Consider the following 12,345-nt stretch of genomic DNA (forward strand, 5'->3'; position numbering starts at 1 on the left):
GGAAAAGCATATATTCACAGAACTCTAGATACTCTGATTAATGCAAATGCATAGTTTAATGATATGATGCATGCATCTCACCACAACACTCCCTCTCGCGACAACATCTAACATTCACGAACCAACACTCCCACAAGCGACCTCAACAGCCTAATCGCAAAAGTAGTCAATGCATGTAGTGCACATGTTACCCGAATTGATTAGTTAGGTTCATTCATCCAACAGGTTAGGGAAACTGAGATACCCTGACAGATCGTTGTCCTAATCCGATCACGAGACTTTAATGGCCATGGCCGTATGACACTCGCTATCCTTAGCCCTTATGGGTTCGTCAATCCCATAGTTCTTAAACTCATACGAAAACAATTAGGACTCCAAAGTCCTACTCGTGGTCACTACGAGGAGGTCGTCACCCCAGCGTAGGCCGACAGCTCCGATATAATGTCTCATACCACCATACCCGTCTCACGAGTCTTTAGTTCTCACTGGTCACTACGGGGAGGCTCATCACCCCAACGTAGACCGACAGCATGGGTGTAACACCTCGGGTTTTTAAGGGGCTGTGTAGGAACTTGGCCTCCAAATTCCTGGGTGTTGCTTATATCCTAATTATGGTGATTTGTACATAAATTCGTTTAAATGAGTAATAAATGAATTGGTTGGAACATAATCACAACCACAACTAATCTACTGAAATAAAGGCGACTAAGAAATACAAGTCTATAGGAATATCAAACGGGTCGTACAAGGCGTCGTCCAAAAATTTATAAAATAAATGTCCAAAAGAAATGGTGCGCTAGATCCACAGCTCAACAACTCATGATCAACCTGCATAGTCTACGGTGATCTGCCCATAAGCTGGAAGTAGGAAGCTTCTCTTTCTCATCCACGCTCACCCCGCTCAGCTCGTCGAGCTCCACCTCACCTGCATCTAATGACGTGTCTGGTTAGTGTTTTAAAGCACCATCCCAGAGTGGGAGTGAGTAGCTAACTCAGTGGGTGCCATTAGCCATAAGTTACATTAAATAACAATTCCATGATGAATTCAATAAAAAAACATAAATTCATAAATCACTAACTAGTCTTTGTTAATGCACATGCATGAGTTATGTATGATGCATGTCCTCGCCCACAACACTCCCTTAAGCAACTTCGTCTCACGGTCGCCCATGACCAACACTCCCTCATTGCGACCTCAGTTGTTGAGTCGCCAAATCCTAACTAATGCCATGCGTGAATAATGTATTAACTGAGTTTTTAGTTAATTTCGTTCATCCAGTAGGTTGGGAAAACTGGTACACCCCGACGATATCAATGTCCTCATCCATTTGCGAGGTCAGGACCCCTCAACATGTGAGGTTGAGACCCTGCAATCCTTGATCCCATCAGAGTCTCTACCCCCGATTGCAAGCACGTGAGGAGTGCTAGAAAGTGGGATCACTCATGGTCACTACGGGGAGGCTCGTCACCCCAGCGTAGGCTGACTACTCAGACATAGTGTCTCATTCCACCATGCCTTGCTTACAACATTGTGGATCAGTTTCTAGCTGTTGTCAGTGGGAGTCAGTGGGCGAGGGGTGTTATAACTTCCAAACAGACATGAGCAAACATGATTAACAAATAGGGTTGGTCAATCAGTGGACTAGACCACCCAAGTTCAGGCGAGCATGCAACACACGATATCTGGTGCAAGCAACCCAAGTAGTCCCACTACCGTCGCCCGTTCGCATCCACCCAAATCAGTTGGACTAGTCACAGGACGGCCCAATCAATGGAACCACCTTCACAAATCTCAGTTCCTTGACCAACCCAGGAAATGGGTTGCATTCTATAACACTTCTAGTAATTAAAAGTTCATCTTCTAGTATAAGTGGAATCATGCGTACAATACATCAAGCATAAAATTTCAGGTTATTAAAATGAATGCAACTACTCATAACAGCATAAGTTAGACATGTGTATGTGTAACGCAAGATTACCTAAGAGACCAAGAACAACACATCATTCATAGTACAGATAAACACAGCAAGAAATAATGCATCCATACATGCTACAAAGAAGATCATGAAAAAATCAAAGGCGCAAATGAACATGCAACACCAATTCCATGCCCAAACATGTTAAAGGCCAATCAACAACAATTAATCATTGCATACAAGTTGGGTAGACCTATCATGTAGGTTCATAGCTAGATTTTTTCTAGATTACTCATGCACTTCACCGTAACATCCATAATCATTAAATTCATCCTAAAATTGGCACTTGGTCGCCTAAGGATAATAGTCCACACCTTAAGAGGAGATTTCCATTCTTTGAGATCTTAGGATTTGGGGATTTGGGTAAAACTACCAATTCCTAAATCAAAATCAAGAAAACAACATTAATGACTAGAAATTTACACTAGGTTGCTTAATTGAAGGGAAAATATATCATTTTTACCTTCGATTCTTAGCATGGGTGGATTTTGTGGAGGTTTTGTAGTAGTCACCGGTTTAGTTGAGGAAATATCAACCCTACAAGTATCAAGATTCCCCTCACTCACACAAACACTCTCTCCCTTATCTTTCTCTTCATTTTCTCTCCATCTCCCTTTCTCTTTTTCTTCTCCTTCACCCAAGGTAGGGCATGAAATTCGTATGGGAGAAGGGGGTGCCCAAATGAGGCCCTTTTATAGTGCCAAATTTCGTGTAAATGGCCCTAAGGGTTGGGTTTTTACCATAATAGCCCTATGGGAGGGTTTTTTAACCTCTAGGGCCTACTATGGGGTGTACATATTAATATACACTGTAGGATAGTTAGCTCTAATGATGATCTATGTATGGACATGATCGGCCCACCATTTGGATGCGCCGATCGATAAATATAATTAGAAGTCTGTTCAACGGTCACCGATGGTTGATCAGGGTTGTGGCTATACGGATATGAGCAAGGAAATATCCTTACTCTACGTGTGAAGTTTGGTTGTAAACTGACGGTCCAAAATTCTCAACTTTGCGTAAGACTGGATGACCTAATTCACTCAAGTATTAGCTTCTTTCTTTAGGGTATTTGCTTTTCTCATACACTCGTCACTCGGCTCAAGTAGAGTGCTTCTAAACATTACACAGGTCTAACTCCCATGATGGACGTCGAGCCTAGTAAAATAGACATTATTCTATAGTTTTGGAACTAGTGGCCCACTAATGAGCGGTCTAGAGCTTGTTCGGAAAATTGGGGCATTTCTGAAATGAATTAGGTATTGAGATTTCTCATGGGAAATGATAAGGGTTTGGATTAACCATGTTCATAGTGTGGCCTATGTAAAATTAGTGAAAGTGGAGATTTAGTTATGATTACACTAAACCGTTGGTTTTAGGCTAAAAGAGTAACGCGGTTTATTTGGTCTATTAGTCTAGATTCGGGCCTTATCTGACTCGGCTTCAATTAGATCTTTAATTTAGTTATGATTGTCTTGATTAGTTAGCAATGGGTCAGTTAGATTTGGGCCCTATGTGAACAAATCATGGGGCTAAACTTGATGTTCATGTAATCAGTTGGTTCATTAGTTTTCTACTGTTGATCAATCTTATTTATACGGTTCTTTATTGGTACCAGCCGCGTATAAGCTCACCTCGAGCGTCAATGGTCCATAAGTGATGACGTGGCTAGTTATTAAAAAAATTTAAAGATTTTTGGCAAACCCAAAATAGCGAAAATACGGGGTGTTATAATGGGCATAGTGTCCCATACCACCATCTCCGGCTCATGAGTCTTATGGGCCGTAATTACGATTGTCAGTGGGTGCAAGGGTCACAGGGTACCTTAGGTTCAATCAAGCATGTACAATCATGGTTAACACATAAGGATGACCAACCAATGGGCTAATATGCCCCCGCGAGATGAACCACAGATTGTACGGCCTGAGAACAATGTCTCATGTACTCCAACTACGGCCGGCAATTCGCGGTTTGACTAGTCGGGCCAAACTTGCTCGTGGGCAGACCCAACAGAAAGAATGCCCAAAGGAGTTCTAGTTGGTTGGCCGATCCATAAAGGGACATGTGCGAAAGTATGTAGCATATATTTAGCAATACCAGAACAATTTTAGCAAGTGACATGCATGTTTCGGAACCTCAGCAATATAAACAACAACACACAAGATTCCACTGAAACATCCGCATGTGAAAAAGTCAATCTTACAATTTCAGTAACAAGGAAGATCAAGTTCAACATATTCCAGCAATTCAGCAAAATGGACATCCATGCACCCGCTCATATCAATTCAATTTCATGTGCCAACAAAAGACATACAAATCAACAATTTAACAGAAGTCAAGTGCAACAAATTCAGTAATTCAACAAGTAGACAGCAATTCACACATCAGGGAATTCTCGAGACCTAATTCCCTCTACAAATTTTAGGGAATTTCTACGCATGTCCTAAGTCAAGCAATATATAAAATTCAGCAACGTGCACACACATTCATCATCCAAAATCACTACGATTTATGCTATACATGATAATCGACACCTAGAGGTAATGGTCTGCACCTATTATCAATTAGAAGCTCTTGTGGTCACCCCAACGTCGTCAGGTCCGCAAACTTGACGTGTCGGGGCCCTGCGTTACATGAAATTTGTGGTAAGGTGCATACGTGTGACTTGTTGTTAGAGAGAGATTGATTGGAGTCCGGATCTTACCTTAGATCGGACGTAGCTCGTCCCAACGATGATTGGGTCGGGATTTTCGACAATGTAGAGGTGTAGGTGCGAAGAATTCCGGTCCCCAAGTACCACATGCACCCTGTAACACCCCGAAAATCGGGGGTCGAGTAAAGCTCAACTCCCGAGTTCCAACGCATCACTTATGCAATATAGATAATGCTGATTAAATGTTGTCTATATTAGTGTATTAAACATGAGTGGGATTAATATATAATAACATATCATACTCCAGGTGCAATTAAATTTAGCAAGCGGAAGACTTAAGTACTTGAATTTTAACATGAAAGTGTTCCACCATCCAGAGTATGAATCTGTTCCAGGCTAAATATATATAAGTGTTTGTTCCAAAATTCACAAAATATCAAAGTGTAAATGTCTAACTAGTCCATGTAACCCTATAATCCTGACGAATCAGAACAAGGTGTACAAAGACCCGCCTAATCGCTGAATATAGGAGAATTCCTCCTCCTCATCCATGAAATCCATTTCGGCTGCATAGGCTCCATCATCACCTGTATCTACAACAGATTCTGGTTAGTGTTTTAAAACACCATCCCAGAGTGGGAGTGAGTGATCAACTCAGTGGTACTATAAGGCAAAGGTTAACATGTTATCAATTCAATCAAGCAGTAATGATAAAGCAATACAACAGTCATATCCTAAGTACTCTTGTCAATGCAGAAATGGTATGCTATAATGATGCATGCCCTCGCCTGCACTCCCTCAACGACATCATCTCATGATCACGCATGGCAAACTCCCTAAACGTGTGCTTCCTCGCCAAAGTACATGCAATGCGGTGCATGATCGTGTTAACCAAGTTCTTATTTAGGCTTATTCATACAGCAGATTCGAGAAGCTAAGGTACCTCCCTTTATATCATTTACCCAAACGGGGATCCATCTAGGGTCGTCAGTCCTAGTCAATCACATACGATAGGCAAGTTGTAGGGCATCACCCCTGATGAAAATAGTGGATAGGCAAGTTTAAGAGTTTACACTCGAGGTCGCTATGAGAGGCTCGTCACCTCAGCATAGGCCTAATTTATAGTCGTGGTCACTACGAGAGGCTCGTCACCTGATCATAGGCCGACAGCTTGAATACAGTGTCGCATACCACCGTATTAGGCTCACGAGTTTGGGTTGCTCATTGGTCACTACGGGGAGGCTTGTCACCCTAGTGTAGGCCGACAGCTCGACCATGATGTCCCATGCCACCATGCCTGGCTCATGAGTCTTAGCGGATCGTGGTATCAAAGTAGAAACGGGCATTACATTGGTAAGTGGTACCTTAAATTCAAGCAGTAGCGTCCATACATGGTAAACATACAATAGGCCAATCAGGTTATTTAACAAGTTTGATTGGTACGAGCGCAGACTGAATTAATCGAAATGGAGCGCATAAGCACTCCACATGGCCTAACCACTGTCGACAATCTTCATACGACTCGGATTCATCGAACATATCCAATGTGGCGAATCTAGTTCGGCCACTCAACCGGGATCCATTACCGATTGCCTGGACTACGTAGCAGTCCCAATCGCACTCAATTGCAATAGGTAATCATATGTGATAATCATAACAGTATTAAACAAGCAATTCAAACACAACAATCATTTGAGCATTTTATAAAACACATAATGAATATATTACCATACATATATATTTCATACATGAATCACGTAGTTGAATTTAAGTTACCTAAAGGAATTTATACATATAAATAAGGTAGTTGAGAATCCCATCTCAATACCCTTAACAGGTACAATTTATCAAACAGCTACTCATTTAAACATTTTATCAAACACTTAGGCTACACATTTCAATCTACATGAAATAAATTAGTTATGACATATTTAGGGCAAATCCTTTCACAAAGGCATTGTCATACATACAACAAACGCGTATTCTAGGTTAATGGTCATAGAAAAAAATCATGATTTCACTTTTCATTCAAACATTTCAACAAACACATGGAATGCATTATATTTTCAACATAGTTCATATATGTGTGGTATATGGAAAACATCGTATCTTGGTGCATGTGGCAGCAATCAAGTCAGTCATAAATCATAAATTGACATTGAAAGCCTTGGAAACCATAACCTAAACGTTTATAGTCCGTACCTTTTGTCAGTTTGCTCGTTACGAACTCGGTTCGTACATTACGCTTCTGTCTACATCACAACAGCTACCTAAATCACAAAATAGGTTAGCTATTTTGTTGACTCCTCTATTTGGATTTCTAAAATAGATTAGGGTTAGGACTTCTTACCCAAAATGAAGTTGAAACGAGTTAAGTAGCTAGACGTAAAGGTGATTCGATGCGTGGAGTAGCAAAACAAAAGTACTGCAGGAAACTCCAAGGATCTCCCTTCGATCTCCACTCTTTTCTCTCCTTTTTTCTCTTCTCTCTCCTAGGGTTAGAGAAAATTCGTATGGGATAGGAATGAGGTGGTTTAAGGGCCTTATATAGGCTCAGAAGTGATGTCAATGGCCCCAAGGCCATGGTATACTTGAGTTATGGCCAAAAGGCATCTGTTTCAGGTAAACGGAGCTCATCTAGAAGTCCATTGCTCGCATATGGCCTGGATCTAAGCCAGGTTAAGGTTTCGGTCCGATCGAATTTGTGGATCGACCGTAGAGGACCCATATCAGTTCAACGGTCATCGTCACTCGATCAGGGCCACAAGTATACCAACATGTGTAGGAAAATTTCCCTGATCCACGAGTATAGTTTGGTCAGAAACTAATGATTTGAAACCTTAAATTTTGCCCGCAAGAGAACGGTCCAATTCACTTAAGTTTTGATTCATTTCCTAAAGATATTCGCGTTTCTCACACACTTTACTCAGGGCTCTAGTTGCGTGTTTCTGGATATTATTCGAGCTTGATTCCCACGATGGTTGTCAAGCCTAGTAAGATGGTCATAACCTTATAGTTTCATGGTCATCGGACTTTCGACGCACGATCTAGGTCCGATACGAAGTTTCAATGCGCTCACGAGAGCAACTGGGTTTAGAGATTGCTCCTAGGTTTTTAGGTAACGTTGAGTTAGCGATTCTATTAGTTTTGGGTCTTACAGTTCGTATAGATAGTGGTCCAAGCTAATTCCTTTAATTATTTAGTTTAGTACTTAATTAGTTTTCGCCTAATTTTTACAGAATTCGATCCTTAGTGATTTCTACCTAAGGTGACGTTCGGGTCTTTGTACAGATTTTTCTGAGACGTTACACACCAACACACCTCTCTTTCTCTCTCTTCGCTCTCTCCTCTCTCCCACTCTCAGCTACTGGATTTCTGTGGGAATGAGAGAGAGAGAGAGAGAGTTTAAGGGTTTTATACCCTGAAAGTACATCAGTTGGTCCCGGGTTTCGTTAATTTCTTCAAACGGCCTTGTGGGGCCCATTTCTAGTTGTTGGAGCTACCCTGATGGCCCTCTGGCCCATCTAATTCATGGGACAAGTACCCCATGGCCCAATGAAGGGCTGGGTAAAGTTTGATGGCAAACGGACGTGGGGTTTATCGGTACAGTCCTGTTTGCGATCAACGGTCACCGATTCTCAATCAAGGGTCAGATTTTTATGGACGAGTGCAGGGAAATATCTTCAGCCTTTGGTGTAAGTTTGGAAGAAATCTGATGGCTGAAATGCCCTAATTCATTGACCAAGTAGCGTGGCCATTTGATTTAAGATTTCAGATTTTTATTCCAAGTTAGGGCGACCTGCATTTTACAAGTGTTGACTGGACAGCGTGATTTGTTCATTTTCGGGTGTTGTCCGAGTCTGTCGTCCGCGAGGGAACACAAGCCCAGTGAGGCCCATAGCCTCTTAGAGTTTCAAAAATTTCTGCCCTACCTTGGGCGATGCATGACCCGGACAGGCAGTCGCCAAGTATAATTTTGCTGATTGGCTCTATAGCCCATGTCAGGCCCGAGCATAATCAGATCCAATCACATTAGTGGCTTAATCCAAATTAATTTATCAGTAATTAATCTAATTTGGGCCAGGTGTTACAATCTACCCCCCTTATAAATAAATTTTGACCACAAAATTTGCACATGTTCGTACTGCTTGAGCAGGTTTAGGTAGTGTTTGTGAATTTCGACTTCAGTCTCTCAGGTGGCTTCTTCTTCTCCGTGATGCGTCCACAACATCTTAAGTAGCGGGATCGCCTTGTTCTACAACACTTGTTCCTTCTTATCTAAAATCTTAGTGCGTCTGAGGATATACGTCGTGTTGTCCTTGAGTTCCACATGCTCCCACCGAATGTCGTAAGTAGGGTTGGGGACGTACTTCTTAAGCATGGAAACATGGAATATATTGTGCACTCTGGCAAGTGCAATGGGTAAGGCCAGTCGATATGCAACCGGCCTTATGCAATTAAGGATTTGGAAAGGTCCAATATATCGCGGGGCGAGTTTCCCTTTCTTGTCAAAGCATAGGACTCCTTTCATTGGTGAAATTCTTAAAAACACAAGCTCCCCTGCCTCAAACTCTAGGTCCCTTCGTCTCGTATCCGCCTACATTTTTTGCCTACTTTGGGCTGTTAGGAGACGACGCCTAATGATTTCAATCTTCTCGGTGGTTACCCGCACCAAATCAGGCCCTATTAGGCTCTTCTCACCGGGGGCCGCCCGTTTCTTCCCCATGAGCATTAGGACCATGGAGATGGAGAAGATGGATGTTACTGGCTCGAAGAAAGCTATAGGATGGAAGTTCTTAGAGAAAATGATTGTTAGGTGATGGATTTTAAGGAATGAGGGTTGTGGGTCCCTTAGTAGCGAGGTTTTGTGCTCAAATGGGTGAGGTCAAGTGGGTATAAAGAAGATTTGGGATGATTAGGGGTTAGAATAGGTTGGAGATGGTGCACACAAGCAAGAAGATGTGTTTTGGAGCTTGAAAATGGAGATTTGAAAGAGAAGAAGGGTTTAGGAGGGGTTGAGGAGGTAGGAAATGGCTTGTGGAGGGGTCCCCAAGCTTTTAAAGGTGGTAGAAACGGGTTAGAGGGGGTCCCCACATGTGGGAGGCCCCCACATGATCCTCGGACCGGCGGCGCGCCGCAGCTATCCTCGGGTGGTTCTGGTGGCGTGTCGCCGATCTGGCGGTGGCCAGCCTCCCCCGAATCTCCTTCAAAGATCGTAGGGCCTCGTCAAACCCTTTCTATGTACTTGTTAGGCCCCCCGATCACCAGGTCCGCTCATCGCGGCCCCAGGATCCTTTTATCGCATTGATAGGGATCTATCGGGTTTGAAAACTCTTTAAACGATGACCCAGGTGGGCCGAAATCCTTTAGATTTGTAGCGAAGACGTTCTGTCTCGCCCCAACTAGAAATCGAGGGGATCTTACGTCAGGTAGGACCGTCGGACTTGTACACTAGGTAGTTGGGATTGCATGAGCTACTCGTGCAGCTCAATCCTACAGTATGTAGGTCGGGTTGACTCAAGTCGTCAGACTTTTCTAATTAGAAGTGATTTGGATCACTTCGCGTAGCTTAGGTTTTTCTATTCGCCAATCCTAGGCTAGTGTTCAATCTTCGAACTAGCCAAATGGCATGATTCCAGGGTCCTATCAATGTCTTTGAGTTCAGTCGCTCCCTCCTAGGTCAGAAATACGTCACGATAGACCCACTGCCCTAGGCCCAGCTTAACCCGAACCATGCTTTGATACCAAGTTGTAACGCCCCGAAATTAGAGGGCCGAATAAGAACTCAGCTCCCAAATTCCCGGGTGCGACGTATGCCCTAATGGGCCCCATATGCAATTATAAATGAAGTATCCTATGGGCAATGGAGAACTAAACCAAGCATAAAGTAACAAAATCACATACGAAAATGTCAAGTGCTACTAATAAGGTAAACATCCAAACATAAAACCAAAATATCCAAAATAATATCCAACCAGGGATCTAGTCCCATCCATACATATGACCCAAAATGACTAGGGCCCTGGCCCACTCCCGTAATCGACCACCGAACTAGAAGGATCCGCCAAAGGTCTGGAAGTATATCCGCTCTTCCTCGTCGTCCATGCCGGTACCCTCCAACGCATCCTACTCCATTATCCCTGCATCTATGACGGGTTCTAGTTGATGTTTTAAAACACCATCCCAGAGTGGGAGTGAGTAACTAACTCAGTGGTATTATTAAAAATAAGTTACATAAGTTATCATGTATGAGAGTAAATTTAGTAAAAAAATATATATTCACAGAACCCTAGATACTCTAATTAATACAAATGCATGGTTTAATGATATGATGCATGCCTCTCACCACAACACTTCCTCTTGCGACAACATCTAACGTTCGTAAAACAACACTCCCACAAGCGACCTCGACTACCTAATCGCAAAAGTAGCCAATGCATGTAGTACACATGTTAGTCAAGTTGATTAGTTAGATTCATTCATCCAGCGGATTGGGGAAACCGAGATACCCAGACGGATCGTTGCCCTAATCCGATCGCACGACTCTAATGGTCGTGATCGTATGACACTGGCAATCCTTAGCCCTTGTGGGTTCGTCAATCCCATAGTTCTCAAACTCATATGAAAATAATTAGGACTCCAGAGTCCTGCTCGCAGTCACTACGAGGAGGTCGTACCCCAACATAGGCCGACAACTCGGGTATAGTGTCTCATACCACCATATGTGGCTCACGAGTCTTTGGTGCTCATTGGTCACTACGGGGAGGCTCATCACCCCAGCGTCGGCCGATAACATGGGTAATGTTAAAGTGTAGGTGCGGGGAATTCCGGTCCCCAAGTACCACATGCACCCATACACCTCTCTCCCTCTCTTTCTCTCTCCTATCTCTCCCCTTCTCTCTCTTCTCTCTCCTCTCTCCCTCTCTCAACTGCTGGATTTCTGTGGGAATGAGAGAGAGAGAGAGAGAGAGAGAATTTAAGGGTTTTAACCCTGAAATTAGATCAGTTGGCCCCAGGTTCCGTTAATTTCTTCAAACGGCCTTATAGGGCCCATTTCTGGCTATTGGGGCTGCCCTGATGGCCCCCTGGCCCATCTAATTCATGGGACAAGTGCCCCATGGCCCGATGAAGGGCTGGTTAAAGTTTGACGACAAACGGACGCGGGGTTTTATCGCTATGGTCCGATTTGTGATCAATAGTCACCGATTCTCAATCAAGGGTCAGATTTTGTGGACAAGTACAGGGAAATATCTTCAACCTTTGGTGTAAGTTTGGAAGAAATACGACAGCTGAAATGCCCTAATTCACTGACTCAAGTAGCGGGGCCATTTGATTTAAGATTTCAGATTTTTATTCCAAGTTAGGGCGACTTGCATTTTACAAGTGCTAACTAGACAGCGTGATTTGTTCATTTGTGGGTGTCATTTAAGTCTGTTGTCCGCGATGGATCACGAGCCCAATGAGGCCCATGGCCTCCTAGAGTTTCAAAAATTTCTGCCTTACCTTGGGCGATGCATGACCCGTACAGGCAGTCACCAAGTATAATTTAGCTGATCGGCTCTACGGCCCATGTCAGGCCCGAGCATAATTGGATCCAATCGCATTAGTGGCTTAATCCTAATTAATTTATCGGTAATAAATCCACACATTGCACGGTCCTGCGTCAATTCACACGTGGGTGCCTCAGAACACTGTTCCGATTTGGGCCGGGTGTTA

Source organism: Magnolia sinica, chromosome 5 (genome assembly GCF_029962835.1).
Source record: "Magnolia sinica isolate HGM2019 chromosome 5, MsV1, whole genome shotgun sequence".
Taxonomy (NCBI): Eukaryota; Viridiplantae; Streptophyta; class Magnoliopsida; order Magnoliales; family Magnoliaceae; genus Magnolia; species Magnolia sinica.